Genomic DNA, 20,909 nt, shown 5'->3' on the forward strand with positions numbered 1-20,909 from the left:
CTCGGGATATAATCAAATCAAGATGAATGTGGAAGACCGCGAGAAAACTTCTTTCATCACACCCTGGGGCACTTTTTGCTATAGGGTAATGCCTTTTGGACTTAAAAATGCGGGCGCCACCTACCAACGAGCGATGGTGACACTATTCCACGACATGATCCACAAGGAAATTGAAGTATACGTGGATGACATGATCGCAAAGTCGAAAGACGAGATGAACCATATTCAATATTTGAGAAAATTATTCAATCGGCTTCGCAAGTATCAGCTTAAGCTAAATCCGGCTAAGTGTACTTTCGGAGTTCGGTCGGGTAAGCTTCTTGGGTTCATTGTCAGCAAAAAAGGCATAGAGGTGGACCCCGATAAAATAAAGGCAATAATGGAAATGCCTCCTCCTAAAACTGAGAAAGAAATAAGAGGATTCCTTGGCAGGGTGAATTATGTCGCAAGGTTCATTGCACAGTTGACTGACACATGCAAGCCAATATTCAAGCTGTTGCGCAAAAATCATTCCGAATCTTGGGATGAGAATTGTCAACAAGCTTTCGATAAGATCAAACAGTGCTTGGCCAATCCACCAGTGTTGGTACCACCTGTCGAGGGAAGACCATTAATCCTCTATCTAACGGTACTTGATGAGTCCATGGGAGCTGTGCTAGGACAACAAGATGAAACAAAGAAGAAAGAACAAGCCATCTATTACCTGAGCAAAAAGTTCCTTGATTATGAAACCCGCTACACGCCACTAGAAAAGACGTGCTGTGCGTTAGCATGGGCAACACAACGGCTCAGGCAGTATATGATTAGGCATACTACTTGGTTGGTTTCCAAAATGGACCCAATTAAGTACGTGTTCGACAAACCGATAATCACTGGGAAGATTGCCCGATGGCAAGTGCAATTATCAGAATTTGACATCATACATGTCACACAAAAGGCCGTCAAGGGTAGTACCCTAGCTGATTACCTAGCACACGGGCCGACCAATGACTATCAATCCCTTCAGGATAATTTCCCCGATGAGGATATAATGCATTTACAACATGAAGATCCTAAGGATGATACTTGGACCATGTATTTTGATGGAGCCTCCAACATGCTTGGACAGGGGATCGGAACAGTGTTAATTTCCCCACAAGGAAAGCATATCCCCTTAACGGCAAGACTCAACTTCGACTGTACAAATAACATGGCCGAATACGAGGCTTGCGCGTTAGGAATCCAAGCAGCAATCAACAATGGTATCCTAAAGCTCAAAGTATTTGGAGATTCGGCTTTAGTCATCCACCAACTGCGAGGTGAATGGGAAGTCCGAAATCCTAAGCTGATACCATATGTTGAGCATATCAAAGACCTGATACAATTCTTCCAAAGTGTCGTCTTTGAATACATTCCAAGGGAGGAAAATCAGTTTGCCGACGCTCTTGCTACACTATCATCAATGTTCGCCTTGGATAATGAGCATGAAATGCCCATCATCAATATCCAGAGGCATGATAAGCAAGCGTTTTGCCTTCTGATAGATGAAGTAGTTGATGATCATCCATGGTTCCATGACATCAAGCAATATTTGACAAAAGGGGAATATCCTGATATGGCCAGTGATAATGACAAGAAGCATATCCGAAGAAGGGCCATGGGATTTTTGCTAGTCGGCGAAACCCTCTACAAGAAAAATTATGACTCGGTCTTGTTGAGGTGCATAGACCAAGTCGAAGCTCAAAATGTAATCAAAGAAATACATGAGGGGGTTTTCGGTACCCATATTCCCGGGCCTGCAATGGCTAAGAAAATCCTCAGAGCAGGATATTATTGGTCGACCATTGAAAAGGATTGTTACCAATATGTCCGGAAATGCCACAAGTGTCAAGCATACGCCGACAACATTCATGTCCCACCAACGCCACTCAATGTGTTGGCTTCACCATGGCCATTCGCAATGTGGGGCATGGATGTTATTGGACCCATCGAGCCAAAGGCATCTAATGGACATAGGTTCATTCTTGTGGCCATTGACTATTTCACCAAATGGGTAGAAGCGGCATCGTATGCTCATGTGACCCGAAAGGTGGTAACATCCTTCATCAGAAAGAATATCATATGCAGATACGGTATTCCCGACAAAATCATCACTGATAATGGATCCAATCTGAACAATAAGATGGTGGAAGAACTGTGCAAAGAGTTCAAAATTCAGCACCATAACTCTTCCCCATATCGACCAAAGATGAATGGGGCAGTCGAGGCAGCCAATAAGAATATCAAGAAGATAGTACAAAAGATGGTTGTCTCATTCAAAGACTGGCATGAGATGCTACCCTTCGCTCTCCATGGTTATAGGACTTCAGTACGTACATCCACAGGAGCTACTCCATTCTCCCTTGTTTATGGAATGGAGGCAGTTCTGCCGGTTGAAGTCGAGATACCTTCTCTGAGAGTAATCATGGAAGCAAAACTTTCCGAGGCAGAATGGGTTCAAAGTCGATACGACCAATTGAACCTTATCGAAGAAAAACGACTGAACGCCATATGCCATGGTCAAGCCTACCAAAGGAAGATCAAAAAGGCTTTTGACAAGAAAGTCCATCCTCGAATCTACCATGAGGGAGAGCTGGTGATGAAGAAATTGCTACCAGCTCAAAAGGACAAAATCGGAAAGTGGGCCCCAAATTACGAAGGACCATACGTAGTGAAACGAGCCTTCTCCGGAGGAGCATTGATTCTCACAGACATGGACGGAGAAGAACTTCGATACCCGGTCAACGCTGACGTGGTAAAGAAGTATTATGCTTGAAGACGTTGCTTGCATCAGCCCGCTAGGATGAAAACCCAAAAAGGGCATCCTAGGCAAAAGTTAGGGCAAAACGGAAAGCCCGCCAGTACAAGGGTACTAGGCAAAACAAAGGCAAAATTATCCCCGCTAGGACATGTCCTAGGCAAAAATTAGGGGCAAAAGAATAAGATGCAAAAAGTAAAGCAAGCAACGATCACTTGAATCGAAAACCGAAAAGGCGTTTCAAGTGATAATCTTCTAGAAGCAAGCGTCTTGCAGCATCTACACTCCTGGTTCAGGCATCTCGCCCGAAGCAACTAGGGAACGGGAAGGGCAGCAATCACAGATGTAATTGTTTAAGCCAAAAATGTACAGCCTACCCTGGCCAGCCATTCTTCAGAAAATCCCTTTGTAAACCTTTCTGTATAAACATTTGTGAATATCAATAAAATATCCATTTGTTTCTTTTCTCTCTTGACCATGTGATTATGCCGCTAAATTGGTATTTCTAAAAAAAAATTGTATGAAATTCCTTAATAATCGGTCAATAAAAGAAAATGGGAGGGATTCCTATAAAATCCGTAATCTCCTGCGTAAAAAGGCTCAAAAAAATATTCCCTCACGTCAATGACAGAAGTTCCTCCAAGAAGAGGAGGATAGGGAGAGCCATTCATTTTTTCTGAAAACTAACTTGCATTTTTGTGCATCACACACACATTAGTTGCACATTCAAAGACCTTATCATGAGGCAATTGCATAAAATAGAAAAAAAAATAGAAAATTGCTTGTGTATGACAGCAGTCAACAAAAGCCGAAAATGAAAAAAGGAAAGGATACAAACAATACTCCTCAGTTTGTATAGAATAATTGAGCCTGGAGAGGCTCGCAGAAATAATACTCCCCAGAGGGAACCTCAACTCATGCTCTTGGATTCAAAATCCCCAGCAAGAGCTATCAAGCAAGATCGTCAAAATCTCCAATGGAAGTATGATCTCCCAAGCAGAATATCCAAGTCAAAGGACTTAAACTTCCTCAGTGAAGATAGCTCTCCAACTCAAGTGTCGAGTGAGGCTAAGCCTGTAGAGGCTTCCTAAATAATACTCTAGGATACATAAGATCCCCAAATCCCCAGTCGCCTACTTAAGAGGCATCCCTGCAAAAGGAGAAAAATCAAAAAAAAAAAAAAAAAAAAAAAAAAAAAATCAATAATCATTCCCCAAGTGGAATCTGGCTCTCAGCCAATCATTGAACGTCAAGCTGATATGCCTAACAGAAGAGGCTACAAAATCAGAAAATTGAAAAGAGGCTACAAAATCAGAAAATTGAAAAGAGTCACCCGAATAAGGATAAACCGGGATACTCCACCAACGTCAAAAGACGTCAGCCAAACATAAGGCATCGCTCAACTCGGAGAGAAAGAGCATCTGTGTCTATACCCCAAGGAGTCAGAAATTCCCCAAGGGTACCAACAATGCAATGCAAGTTGGGGCACAGGAACCTGTGAATGACTGCACATCCCCTAGACGGATCCCTGCGTTATCCAGCCCTCAGTGGCACAAAAATCAAAAAAACAATCGTCAAAGCAGCATCGTGGAATGTGGAGACAAAATCAACATCCAGAATCCCCAGCGGATAACAGCCTACACAGAGGCAGCAAAAAATCCAAAAATTAAAAAGAGTTACCCGAATAAGGACAACCGGGATACTCCACCAACGTCAAAGGACGTCAGCCAAACATAAGGCATCGCTCAACTCAAAGAGAGAGCATCTGTGTCTACACCCCAAGGATTCAGAAATTCCCCATGGGTACCAACTAAGCAAAGCAAGTTGGGGCACAAGAACCTATGAATGACTGCACATCCCCTAGACGGATCCCTGCGTTATCCAGCCCTCAGCGGCACATAATCAGAAAAGCAAACCGTCGACGCAGCATCGTGGACTGTGAAGACAAACTCAATTCAACCGCTTCATGTTAAGAAGCAGCCACATGATGAGTGGCAACCCTGGAGAGGGTAAACTCAACCGCCTCATGTTGAGAGGCAGCCTCATGTTGAGAGGCAAAGTCTGGAGAGACGGTACTCACCCGCCACATGTTGAGTGGCAAAGTCTGGAGAGACGGTACTCACCTGCCTCATGTTGAGAGGCAAAGTCTGGAGAGACGGTACTCACCTGCCACATGTTGAGTGGCAAAGTCTGGAGAGACGGTACTCACCTGCCACATGTTGAGTGGCAAAGTCTGGAGAGACGGTACTCACCTGTCACATGTTGAGTGGCAAAGTCTGGAGAGACGGTACTCAGAGTCTGGAGAGACGGTACTCAACCATCAGCGTCATCAGAAGTGCGTTGGTGTCCAACTTCCGGCTCGGGCGGCGAGTGAGGTTGGGCCTGGAGAGGCAATACTTAATCATCAGTGTGATGTTAACACATTGGTGTCTAGCTTCCGGCTCGGGCGTCGAGTGAGGCTAGGTCTGGAGAGACAGTACTCAATCACCAGCGTCGCCAGAGGCACGTCAGTGTTCAACTTCCGGCTCGGGCGTCGAGTGAAGTTGACCCTGGAGAGGGTAAACTCAGCTACCGAGGATGTCAGAAGCGCCGAGGTATGCACTCACCTGGAGAGGCTACTCAACAATTTCTCACCGGAAGACATTACAAGTCAGAAGGTTAGCACATCACCCGGACAATTGGGTCAACTCCTTTACTTGTCAGCCGGTATACCAAAAGGTCGTCCGACTAAGTAAAGGGGGGGCAGCTGTAGACCCCTAAAATTGTCCGGGACGGAAATAAGACTCGAAGACTCTCAAAGATCAAAGGAAAGTCAGCCAGAAGGACTCCTAGAAGACCATAGGATGACTATTTGTAGGTTTAGAGGTCTTAGAGTAGCAAAAAATAAGAAAGTGGGAGGTTTAGAGCTCAATACGGCCTCCTTGGAGTTCAGTACGGCCGTACTGCACATTTTGTACTACAATACGGCCCGTACTGAACCAATACGGCCCGTACTGAACCAATACGGCCTGTACTGCAACCAATACGGCCCGTATTGCATTCAGTACGGCCGTATTGCATGTTTTGCACTACAATACGGGCCGTATTGAATCAATACGGCCGTATTGAAGTGTCGGCAAGTGTCGGCGCTTCAGTACGGCCGTACTGAATTCAATACGGGCCGTACTGAAGTGCAAAATTGCAATACGGACCGTATTGAACCCAGGGGGCCGTACTGAATTCCATTCCTATAAATATGGGGCCATTTGGACGTCCTAGGACACTTCTACACTCAGTTTTGACTCCCTCCTTGAGTATTCTGGGGTTTTTGAGCAGTGTTCTGCCCTAGAAATCTCTCTGGGAGTCGATCCGACGAAGTTCTGGAATTCCGAGCACTTAGCTTGGAGATTCGAACCTAGTCGAAGGGAAATCCTCCGGATTTCCAGAGTTAAAATTTTATAGGAGGGAGTGAGCAGGCTTGTAGAGCGAGGGAACGCCAAAAAGCTTCCCAGTTTTACTTGAATATAAAAGCACGCTTCAAAGGTTTCTTCTTAAGTCCTTCCTTTTACTGCTTTCTGTGTGTATATTAAACTGTCATCATGTAGATAGTTAATTTATAATCGCTTAGAATAAATAGGGGTAATTTAGTAATTTTACGCTATTATTTTAGAAATAATCTGTCATAGGGAACCCGAAAGGGGCGTTGTGGGGTGCTAACACCTTCCCCACACGTAACCGACTCCCTTACCCAACTCTGGTTGTAATGGCCAAAGTTGATTTATAAAATCAATTGCCTTATCCCTTTTTCCAATGTTTTGAGCAAAACATTGGTGGCGACTCCACGAACCCTCCTTTTGCGAAAACCACTAATCCATGGAGGGTCCCGCTTGGGATTAATATGGATTGGTGAATCATTTAATAAAATTGCTCGTTTGACGAGGTCTCAGTTTGAGAATAAGTCATTCTAGCAATCCATATTTTTAAACGAAAAAAAAAGAGAGTCCAACCATCCTTCGCGAATGCCGAAAGCCCGTTTCGGGCCGGTGGCGACAGTTCTCGACCTCTATTTGAATGAGATGAGGTTCGTTCTCGACCTCTATTTGAATGAGATGAGGTTCGTTCTCGACCTCTATTTGAATGAGATGAGGTTCGTTCTCGACCTCTATTTGAATGAGATGAGGTTCGTTCTCGACCTTGATTTGAATGAAATGAGGTTCGTTCTCGACCTCTATTTGGATGAAGTGAGGTTCGTTCTCGACCTCTATTCGAATGAAGTGAGGTTCGTTTTCGACCTCTGTTTGAATGACCGGGTAACGGCACCGTAAGGGATTTTGAATATATAAAAGGAACGAGTCATTTTATTGACGAAAGCCGTGTGCCTCGTTAAAAAGAGTGCACCGTGTATTTGTACAAAGTTTAACTGAAGTAAAATTTGAGGTGGGTAGCGTTCCAAGTTCGTGGAACAGGCTTCCCGCTGAGTTCCTCTAGCCGGTAGGCTCCGTTTTCCAGGTTTTCTGCGACTCGGAATGGGCCACCCCAAGTGGGTGCGAGCTTCCCATCCGACGTGTCCTTTCGTGCTTCTCCGAGTAGCCGCCATACCAGGTCGCCTTCCCGGAAAGACCGGGGTTTCACCCGTGAGTTATATCTCCGGGCGGCCCGGAGTTTGCAAGCTTCTGCATGGATTTGGGCTTCGTCTCGGAGCTCGTCTAGCAGGTCGAGGTCTGTTGCTAGCTCGTGGTTATTTTGTTCATTGTTGAAGACTTGGCGTCGGTGGGATGTTTGTCCGACCTCTACCGGGATCATTGCGTCGGCTCCATAAGTTAGTCGGTAAGGTGTTTCTTGCGTGGTTGACTGTGGGGTGCAGTGGTATGCCCAGAGGATGCCGGGAAGCATGTCGGGCCACTCCCCTTTTGCGTTCCCTAGCCGTTTCTTGAGTTCCCGGAGGATGACCTTATTGGCTGCTTCGGCCTGGCCGTTGGTTTGGGGGTGCTCCACCAAGGTTGGCAAGTGCTTAATTCCGAGTTCTTGGAGGAAGACTTCGAATTCTTCTGCGATGAACTGCCGCCCGTTGTTAGTGACAATAGTGTGGGGAATTCTGAATCTGCAAACGATGTTTTTCCATGTGAATTTTCGCACGTTTTCCGTGGTGATCTTGGCAAGTGGGCACGCCTCGATCCACTTGGTGAAGTAGTCGATTGCCACCAGGAGGAACTTTAACTGACCCTTCGCGGGGGGGAAAGGCCCAAGGATGTCCATTCCCCACTGGGAGAAAGGTCATGCTGCCATCATGTGGTGAAGAGCCTCGGGGGGCTGTCGATGCGCGTTGCCAAACTGCTGGCACTCTTTGTATTTCTGGATGTAGTTTTGGCAATCTGACTTCAAGGTGGGCTAGTAGTACCCAGCCCGGAGTACCCTAGCTGGCATCGAGCGAGCTCCGGAGTGCATTCCGCATACTCCGTGATGAATTTCCTTGACAACATAGTCTGCTTGAGATATGGTCAAACATTTGAGCAGTGGGATGGAAATTCCGCGTTTGAATAATTCACCGTCGATGATGGTGAATTTTGCTGATCACATTCTCACCTTCCTTGCCTCATCCTTATTTATAGGCAGGGCTCCATCTTTTAGGTAGTTCCATATGTCTGTCATCCATCCTAGCTCTTCGCTGTCGTTGACATTGACGGTTTTATCATCCAGGCTGGGTGAGTGCAAGGTTTCCTGGATAATGGTTCGGTGTTGCCCGGGCTTTTTGGTACTGGCGAGTTTTGATAGTAGGTCTGCTCTGGTGTTCTGCTCTCGCGGTACGTGTTTTATGGAGAACTCATCGAAAGACGAGATCTATTGGGTTGCGGTATGAAAGTATCTCTGTAGGAGGGCGTCCTTTGCTTGGTACGTTCCACCAAGCTGTTCTACCATGAGTTTGGAATCGCTGTTGCAGCTTACTCTTCGAGCTCCGAGGTCCCAGGCTAATCTTAGTCCGGCGAGGAGAGCTTCGTACTCCGCCTGGTTATTAGTTGCTTTAAATCCAAACTTGAGGGATTGTTCCACGGTGATTCGGTTTGGTCCTTCCAGGATGATGCCTGCACCTCCTCCTTTGGAGTTGGAGGATCCGTCTACATGGAGGGTCCATGCTTGGGGTTCTTCTGTGGTGGCCGGCGTGAGCCCGGCTACGAAGTCGGCCAAACATTGGGCTTTTAGAGGTCCGCGGCTTTCGTACCGGATTCCGAACTCTGACAGTTCTATTGACCAGGCAATCATGCGCCCGGCAAGCTCAGGCTTCCGCAGGATTTGTTTGATGGGGTAGTCAGTTTTGACTACCACCTGGTGGCTTTAGAAGTAGGGTCGGAGTCGCCGGGCTGCGGTGACCAGTGCCAACGCCAGCTTTTCGACCATTTGGTACCTTCTTTCGGCATCTTGGAGGACCCGACTGATGAAGTAGATTGGGGTTTGAGCCTTCTGATGCTCTTGTACAATGACGGCGTTGATGGCGCCTTCTGCCACTACCAGGTAAAGAAGGAGGTCGGTGTTGTGATCCGGCCTTTGCAAGATTGGCGGGGTTGTGAGAAAATTTTTGAAGCTTTGGAACGCTGCTTCACACTGGTCGGTCCATGAGAAGCCTTTTGGTTTCTTTAACAGGGTGAAAATTGGTCGCGCCTTCTCCGCGAGTTTAGGGATAAACCGGGACAGTGAGACCAGCCGTCCGGCCAGGCGTTGCACCTCTTTTACCGATTGTGGGCTTTGCATGTGTATGATGGCCTCGCACTTCTCGGGGTTGGCTTCGATTCCTCTACTGGTGGTCATGAAGCCAAGAAATCTTCCTCCCCGGACACCGAAGACGCATTTCTCCGGGTTGAGACGCATGTTGTGTTTTCTGATCTGGGCGAACACCTCGGCAAGGTCAGAGGCATGGTCCGTTGCCGAGATGGTTTTTACCACCATGTCGTCCACGTAGACCTCCATGTTTCGCCCGATTTGGTGGTGGAAGACTTTGTCCATCAGCCGCTGGTAGGTTTCCCCTGCGTTTTTGAGGCCGAAGGGCATCACCCGGTAACAGTAGTTGGCACGATCAGTGATGAAGGACGTGTGTACTTCATCCGGTGGATACATCATTATCTGGTTGTACCCGGAATAGGCGTCGAGGAAGCTGAGGAGGGCATGCCCGGATGCTCCGTCGACTAACCTATCGATGCTCGGCAAGGGGTACGAGTCCTTGGGGCATGCTCTGTTGAGGTCGGTGTAATCGACGCACATGCGCCACTTTCCCGAGTTCTTCTTTACTAGGACTACGTTCGCCAGCCAGGTAGTGTACCTGACTTCCCGGATGAAACCGGCGTTGAGCAGTTTCTGCGTTTCAATGATGACGGCATCCCGCCTTTCGCCGCCGACCTTCCTCTTTCTTTGGGCGACCGGCTTGGCCTCTTTGTGTATCGCTAACCTGTGACAGATGAAGTTGGCGTCTATGCCGGGCATGTCAACGCTGGACCAAGCGAAGAGATCGGCGTTCCTGAGGATTTCTTCCTGGAGTTGTTGTCATAGTTTGGGGTCTAATTGTTTGCTGATCTTTGTTGTTTGGCTAGGGAGCTTTCCAATTTGGAGATCGTCGAGCTCATCGACGGGACTGGGCCGCTCATCGTGAGCGTCGGATCTTGGATCGAGGTCGGTGGTTCCCTCGTGATCAGCACGGGTTAGAACAGTGAAGTCGCTTTTGTGTTGTCTGATTGGGAGGGCAGCTTCTAGGCTGTCTACGTAGCATTGTCGCGCTTCCTGTTGGTTTGCTCTGATGGAGATGATTTTTCCTTCGTGCCCCGGGAATTTCATGGTAAGATGCGGGGTGGACACTACCGCCCCGAGTTGGTTTAGGGTTGACCTGCCGATGATGGTGTTATAGGTGGAGTCGGCCTCCACCAGTAGGTACCGAACCAGGATTTGCCGGGAGGCCGGCGGTGTTCCGAAGGTCGTCAATAGGTCCACGCGTCCTCTGGGGTGGATGGTTGCTCCTGCAAAACCGACCAAAGGTTCGGTGTGAGGTTGTACGAGAGAGTGGGGAATGTCTAACCTGAGGAATGTTGACCAGTATAGGACATCGGCCGAGCTTCCCTGGTCGACCAGGGTCCTGCGAACTTCCCAATTGGCTAAAGTTACTGTCACGACCATGGGGTCGTCCTGATTTGGACTGATTCCGACGTAGTCATCGTTGGTGAAAGATATGGTGGGCGAGTCTCGGCGCACAGTATGCGTGGCGGGGTGTACGCGGTTGACTTTGCGTAGGTGTTCTTTCCGGGACGAGCTGCTGGCGCCGCCCCCTGCGAAGCCGCCCGCAATTGTGCTTACTAATTGGTTTGGGGGGCTAGGCCCTGCTTCCCGGTCTTCCAGGTCCCGGACTGCCTCGCCGGGGCCGAGGGGTGAGTCGGAGGGACGATCGGGGTACCGCCATTGGGTTTGAACGCGGACAGTTGTGCTCTTTAGGATTGTCAGGTTGGTGACGCGGGTTGAGTCTCCTGAAGCTGTATGTTCGTTGCTCATTTTGCTTGGGTGCTCGTCTGATACGGTTCTTGGTACGGACCGTGCGAGTAGCCGATAAGAGCTCGGTCTGATCGGCCCCACGGTGGGCGCCAAATGTTCTTACCGGAAATCTGTTGTAGAGCTGATCCGCCGGGTAAGATTGATGAGCCTCCTTCGCTGGGTGTATTGGTGCTCCGAGATGGGGGAGGTACCTGCAAAAGAGACTCTGATGCTAAAGTTAGGGTTTGTATGAGTATGAGTCTCGTATATATGTAATGCACATACCTTTGTGTCAGTTAGGGTTGTCTTGGGCCTTTGGGCTTGAGATAAGATATATCATGATATGATATAATTGAAGGGCGGATCTGGTTTGGGACGAGATCCTTTGAGTCAAGTATGATTCGCTCAAATGTCGGGCTGACGTCATGCACCGCGTGCCCGGGATTACTTGTTTGCAACACTAATCCGGGTTAGGAGCCCGGGTGCGAAGTACGGTTAGTACAAAATTTAATTTAAAACATAAATTATTAAATAAAATAAATTTAGATAAATTTATTTTTTAAATAAATAGATCTCTTCTCATTAAATATATTTGTATAATATTAAGATGTAACGATAATTTTGATAGAAGAATTACATCGATTACATTTAATTAATTTTACTTAATTTTCTCCATAATTTATAGAACGTAATCATTGGAACCTTTATAGTGGGCGATTAATCACATGTCGCTGATTGTATGATTTACGATCCCACTGCGTCAACAAAAGTTGTACACTTTTTACTGGTTTAATATTTATTTTTATCTTATATATATATATATATTTGAAGTTCCTTATAAACCTAGCACTTAATTAGGTATTACAATCGGAGAAGCAAAAGTCCAAAACATGAAATATATGTATAAAAAAACTCATTCACGCAAATGGTGCCATAAATAAATATATTCCGCGTCTTGTCTCTGTCTGCACTGCACGAGAATTTTTAGGCCGCCTTGAACTTGATTTGTAGCGATTGGCATAAAAAATACTTGAACGTTAGATGTATAACATGGTTCATGGGTCTTATTCATTCAGGTGTAGAGTAAAATTAAATTTCAGTTAATCATATTTAATCAAGTTAATTTAATTTGTGTTTTATTTTTTAAACAATTCAAACCCAATCTATTCAATTAAAATCACGTTCATTGGGTTCCATTATTGAATTATAATAAAAACTCTTTCAAGTGAGAATAAATATTTTATTTTATTTTATTATAAATCTTCTCATTAGATAAATTTTATTAAAATTCCATTAATTTTTAATTAAAAATATTATTATCAAAAACATCTCTTATATTAACGTTCTCTCGAACATTCAAATCTAATATCTGGAGTTCTAGATATGACCTATACAAGAATAGAATGTAAAAGTGGGTAAAAATTTAAAAATTGAGTAAAAATTAAAATCATCAAATAATATCATCATCATAAATCTAAGACAAAATATGAATATAATACACATACAAAGGTCAAAAAGATCAAATAAATGCATACAAAGTTGTTTCCCAAAATACACTATCAAATACTCCCACACTTTAATTTTTCCACTCCAGGGCAAAACTTAAAGAAACAAAAACTAAAACTCAAAACCAAACAATGAGTAAAACTTCTCAGAACTTTCCAATAAATTTACAAATGTATAAGAGGAAGAAAGAATACAACATTCAAAGCATCGAGGCAAAACAACAATCCATGAACACATATGCAACATTAGAAGCAAGCAAGGTGACAAGTCAAATTAAAAAATGATTCCAAAATGATAGAGCCCTTACAAGATAGTGTTTACTCTCATCTCTCAAGTGTTTAGGTTTGTGTTTACACTCAAGCACATCATGCAATATTAGTACTACCAAGCTTTGACAAACCTCTAATCTCAACAACTTGAAACACATGTTATTAAAGATCAAAAGAACTTTATTGGCTTGTAATGTGGCTAAGGTAAATGTAGGATAAGAGAAGGATTTTTAGGCTAAACCCAAAGAGAAAAGAGGAGTAATGGTGAATAAGCAAAATAAGTATGAAAAGTGCCCTAATGTAAAAAAAAAAAAAAAAAAAAAAAAAAATAAAAAAACACCTCTTTCTTTCCTTTCTCTTTTTTTTTTCCCACAAATTATTTATATATTTTTTCTTTTTCTTTTCTTTCTTTTCTCTTTCTCTTTCTTTCTTTTTTTTTTTTTTACTTTCATTTCCTTTGAATTTCTTTTTTTTTTCTTCAACAAGTTAATGCCAAAATATGAGCAACCAACTAATACATTGGAGTTACACCCCTACACTTATTTAGAATCTATTCCCAAAACAATTCCAAAGTTCCTTTAATCCCTAAGGTTAGGGTGAATCATGATTTTACACTTTAAGACATGTAATGAGCTATAACATCAAAGAAACTGGTAAGTAGGCTCAAAGAGGGAACAATTGGATAAATGTGTAAGGTAAGGCCATTTGGCTAGAAGCTTCATAGGAAAGAATGACTAAATCATATCAATAATGCATGTAAGACAAGAAATATCAAAGAAAGTTAAGGCAAAACCTAGAGTAACTATCATGATGAGTGCAATCACACAAGAAAGAATATGGCATGGAAAAGATGTTCATCCAACAATTAAGGCTCAAAATCTCACAAGATATATAGTTCTACCATCAATATTTCAAACTCTAATTTTCCTAATCAACTTACAAAACCAAAAATGCACAAATGAGTTACTTCATGATATTCAACCAATCAACAAAAATTGGTGCAACTTTCTAAATCCATACACTTACAAATCCAAAGAAAAGCAAGAAAAATTTTCTCAATTGTTTTAAAACTTTTTTTTTTCAAATTATTTATTATTTTTTCAAAAACAAAAAAAAAAGCACTAAAAATTATTAAAAACAACAAAAACACAAAAACAACAAAATAGAAACATCAATTAAAACAAAAACAAAAAATAGAAATAACAAACAAAAATAGAAAAAAAAATACAGAATACAGATATAAATTACAAAAACAAAAACAAAATACAAGAACAAAAACCAAAAATAGAAACAGAATGTAAAAACAAAAACAGAATACAGAAATAGATGTAGAATATAAAAATAGAAATAGAAAGCAAAACTAGAAATAGACACAAAAACAAAAAAATATATAGAATACAAAAATAGAAACAGAAATAAAAAATAGAAACGGAAAACAACTAATAGTAAAAATATAGAAACAACAAACTAAAACAAAAAATAGAAAATACATCCCCCACACTTAAAAGTTACATTGTCCTCAATGAAAACATAAAAAAATAACATCTAAGATAAAAACAATTAAACTCAAAGGGGGAAAAGAAAACTCCCTCAAGTAGCTTGACCAAGGAGAGATCCTCCATACCTTTCTCCATACTTGAAATTTGCATTGTCTCCGATGTAAGCATAAAGTACTCCATAGGAGCATATAATGCTACAAAAAAGACAAGTGTAAAATAAATTAAAGGGAGATAATTTGCATAATATTTTTCATAATTTGACCAAAGGAAGATCCTCCACTTTAGATGTTTGGATAATGGCAAGGCTTAATTTGTGGAAATCTAGCATGACCTTCCTCTTGTAAAAACCTACATGTCCAACAAAAGAATATTTTTCCTACATAGGAACGGGGTAAGGTAGGGAAGATAAAACATGAATATCATTCCTAACAACCTCCATGTCCCTAATAGATACTAAGTGCTCTAAAAATATACCTTCTATTATCATAAAATGTAAATTTTCAAAATTTAGCACAAAGTTAGTTTCAATGCAGCTATGTAACATCCTAGGCAAACTCTCTAAACATATATCAAATGAAGATTCAAGTTTAAGCTTTAAGGATAGAGGTTTGTGAATAAAATTTTTTTTATCAGAATATTTTTTTTTTAAATAGAAACAAAATATGACATAAAGATAGGAGATAATAAGGGAGAAGATAAGGGATTGATATGGTCAAATGTTTAATTGTATCTAAAGAGATAAGGTTGATCAACTGGTGGCATAAAAATAGGAGATAATGGGATATCTCTTGTTACAAAGGTGGACTATATGCGGTTACAAATACCACTAGCCAACATCAAAAAAAGAAATGTCTAGAAACAGCCGCAACAAAGAGGAAAAATATTGACGAAAAAGAAAGCAAAGACAGAGAGAGAAAAAGACACCGATAACAAAGTTAGAGATTAAGAGAAAGGTTTCGCATGATAGCAAGTTCAATAAATTATTAGTCTGACGTTTGGTATCATATTCTTTACTTAACTTATTTTTTATTTTTATTAAATTTCTTGCTTTTCCTTTTAACGAAACATATATGGTTGCATCGTTAATATATTAAATTCGTGTTAAAGTTTCATTTTTTTTATATATTTACGATTGGTACAATGAAAGGGGTTTGATGTTTTGGTTCTTTAGATTCTAGTATGTATTAAAATTTAATTGTTGCAGTTTTTTCATGCGTTAGTTAGATGAAGTTTCATTTTTTTTTCTTTCTCTCTTTTATTTACGATTGGTACGATGGGGAGGGGTCTAATGTTCTAGTTTTTAGATTGTAGGAGTATATTGAAATTAAATTGTTGCGATTTCCTTTTTTATTTTATTTTCACGCATTAAGTATATTAATAGTTTGGTATTTTGTGTTTAATTTTTATTTATTTATTTAATTTGATTTGCTAAAAAAAATTATGAGTCATGTTTGAGTACTTTTTTACTTAATTAATAGTTGTTTAGGATTTTAAATAAAATTAATATTTTTAACTCATGCAATGATTGATAATATTAATTAAATAGCAATTCTATCTTTTAATATCATCTAAATCAAAAGTTTAGGAAATAGTCATTCACTATCAATAATTTTATGTACAGAGTAAATATGATTTGTCGTCTTTGTAAACACTTAATTTCGTCCGGAGGTACATAAACGAAGAAATAGACTTTTAGCATGAAGAATGAGTTCTTGAAGGCTCAAAAATAACACTAGAGTAGGCCAAAGGCCCAACAACACAAAGGCCAGAATTAGTAGCCCGGAACAGGTCGTTCCCAAACCGGAACAGACCGTTCCGAGATTCAAAAATAGCTTAGAAACCCTAGGTCATAACGGGCCGTTCTGACCAAGTTTGTTGTGAGTTAATTCCAAATTTGGAACAAATCGTTCTGATTCTGGAATGGATCGTTCTAATCTAAGAACGGGCCATTCCGGATTCAAAAATTGCTCATAACAAATTTATCCAAAACAGGGCATTTCGATTATCGGAATCGGCCGTTCTAGTGTGAGTTGAAGCTATAGATAGAGATTTTGTGAACAATATAGGAGGAGGTCTTTTTGTCTTATTGAAGCCTGAAATTAAGTCTCTAAAAGTCCCTTTAGAGTCTAGACACTTCTTTTCTTCTCTCTTTGTATTTCTTAAGATTTGTGAGGTATATTATAGTGTGAAGGGTGGCCAAAAAGCACCTCAAGTATTCCATATTTGAAGAACACTTTATAAAAGTTCGCTCAAGAGGTATTCCCACCAATCTTCTTCTCTATTTTCTACTTCTTTTATTGTACATATTGTCATAACTAAAAAGAACAATCATGTAGACATCCTAAGATAAATTGAGTAATTTAAATTTAAAGCATGTAAATAATCAATAATAAAGGGAACTGAATATATAAATTGTTATTTGCTATTGCGCTAGTTTCATCATAAGGGTACCAATTTAGGGCGTTGTAGGGTGCCTAACACGTTCCGTACATGTAACCGACCCCCGAACCCAATCCTAATTGTGAATTGTGAAGACCATTTTTGGCATTTTAAAACTTTTTTCTTTTTTTTCCCGATGTTTTGAGTAAAATATTGGTGGTGACTCCATGAATTCTTTTCAAAACTATTAATTAGGGATTAGTTTGGTTTTCGGGCATTTCCTAATTGATGAGATTTTCAATTGGAAGTCTAAACCATCTGTGGGCAAAATCATAATTTTTTGGATATCGACAGTCTTCAAAAATTATTGTTTAGAAAGTATTCAATATACAACAAATAATAATGTCAATTGAATAACATTTTTATCTTTGACGTTTTTGATTACGAGAGTTTAATGACTAGCAGCCACTTGTTAGCTTAAATTATTGCGTAAGGATTATTTCAAAAATAGGAAAGTCATCATCTTTTGTTGAAATAGTAATTCAAAAAAATTATTTTTACTATAATTAATAGGGTTATTTGAATAAAAATTCTACTTTTAATGCTATTTCGAGATTTTAATGATTAGCCATTTGCTAACTTAAAATTCTTATACAAGTTTTTTTTTTAAAAAAATATAAAAGAGGTTTATTTCATATATAAATTATCTTCTTGTATGCAATGGTTTGTGATGTTAATTGAGTAGCGTTTCTACCTTTAATATCATGTGAATCATAAGAATTTATAGAATAGTCATTTGCTATCATGAACTTTTATGTTTAGAGTATATTATTTTCTTGGGAAAAATATTCTTTAAAATTACTTTAATAGGTAACATTTAATAACGTCAATTGAATAACATTTTTATCTATGATGTTATTTAATTGTAATATTAATAATTAGTCACCCACTAATTTGAATCCTTATACAAAATTCATTTCTTTAAATAAAATATATTTATATGAATAAAACAAATTCTCTTTCACATATAAGTTATTTTTATTGTTTAATGATATTGATTGAGTAGCACTTTTACCTTTAATATCATGTAAATCATAAAAACCTATAAAATAGTTATTTGTTATCCTAAGCTTTTATGCATACAATAAGATAACAATTATCATTTTATGAAAATAAAAAGAAATTATTCATAACATTAATGAAAAAACAATTTTTCATAAGAACTTATTGATTAACCATTTGCTAACTTGAATACTTATGCAAAATTTATTTCTTTAGATAAAAATATAAAAAAAATCCTTCTTCACATATAAGTTATTTTTAATGGTTAATGGTATTAATTGAGTAGCATTTCTACCTTTAATATCATGTAAGTCATAAAAGTTTATAAAATAGTCATTTGCTATCATAAGCTTTTATGCATAAGATAAAATAAAAATTATCATTTTATGAAAATAAAAATATTTATTAATAACATTAATTAAATAAAAATTCTATCTTTAATATTATTTAAATGACAAGGTTTAATGTTAATCATTTATCAGCTTAAATTCTTTTATTAAAATATATTTTTAAAAAAGATAAAATAAAATTATAAAAAAATAAAAGTCGTTATCTTTTGATAAAATAAAATATTCAAAAACTAATAACGTCAATTCTATCTTTAGCGTTATTTTGAGAGTTTAACGATTATTTATTTGTTAGCTTAAATCATTATGTAAGTTTTTTTAAATAAAATACAAGAAAAGTTTTTTTTTCATCTATAAAAGTTATATATATATATATATATATATATATATATATAAAAGAATAACAAAATGTATTTCTAGGGGTAAATTAAATATTTATAAAGTTATGTAATTTTGCGCAATTAATAAAGACATTGTTTTTTTTAGAAGCGTGCAGAGTGTTAATACCTTCCTTACACGTAATTGACCTCCGAACCCAATTTTGATTTTAAAGATTATTTTTTAAGAAGGTTTTCCAATGTTTTTCCCTTAAAATAAAATATTGGTAGTGGCTTCATAAAAATATATTTTTGCATCAATACCGTCGTGATTTTCGTTGCAACAAGGTTGCACATTGGATGGTAATGGAGATTCTTCTACTGACTGAAAATCCAATATTGTAGCTACAACTGCTAGTGAAGCATATGATATTATGGCATTTGTTGTACTTACAATAACAATACTAATCTCTGCACATATAACACACATAATATAATCATCACAAGTACAATCAGAGTCAACAATGGCAAACTCAACTGCAATGTTAGAAATGTCAAATTCATGTTCAGATACAAAGTCAACAGTCTCACATATAGAGGAATTAATACTAGATGAATCAATACTAGTTTGGTCAAGATTAGGAATATCGCTCCTCAAGGTAGACATAGATGAACATTCTAACTGTAGTTGGTTGACATTAGAAGTCAACTGATCAATCTGTATTTGCAAGTCTTGAGATGCAACGTTCCACTCTTGTTGAAACTTCTTATTGCATTCATCATTTGTTTCATCACTTTCTCTAATGTAACTTCACTATTTTGTACAAGTGGTGGCTAAACATAATCCTTAATAGGACCCTAGTGATGACCTATCCACTTAGAACTATATATCTCAGAGTATGAATCATGACAATATTGTTGTGAAGGACCATAATATGTTCCAACTATATTACCACGAATGGCTAATTGTTGGACTAAGAAGGTCAACTCAGTCAAAACATAATTAATAAGTATTTAACAATAAGAACAACTCTAAAATCACAATTTAAAATAGAAACAAGACTCACAATGCTAAACAAAACAAAGTGATGGAAGTCAACAGAAAAGTGAAAAGTCAATCATAAAGTCAATATCTAAAAAAGAGAACCTATAACATGCAAAACACTATTAAATGAATTTAAAAAAAATACAAGAATACCATAAACTCATCTAAACGATGGAATTTGGTAATTTTACGCACAATTTACTCCCTTGTGAAGTAAGTTCGCTCAGAATGATGGTTTACCTTTGGAGAAAAAGTTTCATCCCGTCAAAACCTAAAAAATTCCGATCTTGCCTAGAGATGGTTTACAGTTCCGTTTTGAAAATCTCATCGATTAGGGAATGCCCAAAAACTAGACTAACTCCTAATCAATGGTTTTAGAAAAAGTTTGAAGGAGTCGCCACCAATGTTTTACTTAAAACATCAAAAAAAGAAAAGATTTTTAAAATTACCAAAATGGCTCTCATAGCTTGAATAAAGGTTCAGGGGTCGATTACGTGTAGGAAAGATATTAGGCACCTTACAATATCCTATATCGGTACCCTATGATGAAATTAGCATAATAAAGAATAATAGTTTGAATATTTAATTTCTCTTTTATTAATTATTTACATATTATTACGATTACTTATGTAAAAAGAAAGGGGTTTAGACCTCATATGTTTGAAAATGAATTATCTACATGATTACTACTTATCTATGGCAAAGTCATGTATATAAAGCGATTTAAATGAAAGAGAGAGATGGAAATTACTAAAAATACCTCCGAAGCGAGCTTTTATATAATTCTTCCTTTAAATGTGGGGTCCAGGCACTTTTTGGCAGCCTTTTGCAATACAAATATCCTTACCACACTCAAGAAATACAAAAGAGAAATAAAGAGAATTTATGAGCTATATAGTCTAAAATAAACAAGATTTTAAGTCCCTCTGTTTGGTCCCTGAGCGTTATGCACAAGGAATCTATTTATAGGCCTCAGATCTAACTGGAATGGTCGTTCTGGTGACTAGAACGGGGCATTCCAGATTAGTTCGTTATAACCAAAATTTGAATCTGGATCGACCCATTCCGAAATCGGAATGAACCGTTCCAGATTAATATTTTTCTCATAGCAACCTGGGTCAAAACGGTCCGTTATAGATTTGGAACGACCCATTTTAACCTAGGTTTTTAGGTCTTTTTAATGATTTGGAATGGTTTGATCCGAGCTCTTATTTCAGCCCTTTATGCT

The 20,909-nt window shown here is 39.2% G+C and overlaps 1 long non-coding RNA gene across 1 annotated transcript; it reads right to left on the bottom strand.

Annotated features, from left to right (window-relative positions):
- Positions 1 to 12,698: 12,698 nt before the first annotated feature.
- Positions 12,699 to 15,678, bottom strand: LOC145956768 (uncharacterized). The gene is made up of 2 exons (XR_014433032.1): positions 15,006 to 15,678; positions 12,699 to 14,725 (listed from the first exon to the last, which is right to left on the bottom strand). It is a non-coding gene; the product is annotated as an uncharacterized LOC145956768 (long non-coding RNA).
- Between the last annotated feature and the right edge of the window lie 5,231 nt (positions 15,679 to 20,909).

This window comes from Cajanus cajan, chromosome 4, assembly GCF_000230855.2.
Source record: "Cajanus cajan strain Asha chromosome 4, NIPB_CcT2T_4, whole genome shotgun sequence".
Lineage (NCBI taxonomy): Eukaryota > Viridiplantae > Streptophyta > Magnoliopsida > Fabales > Fabaceae > Cajanus > Cajanus cajan.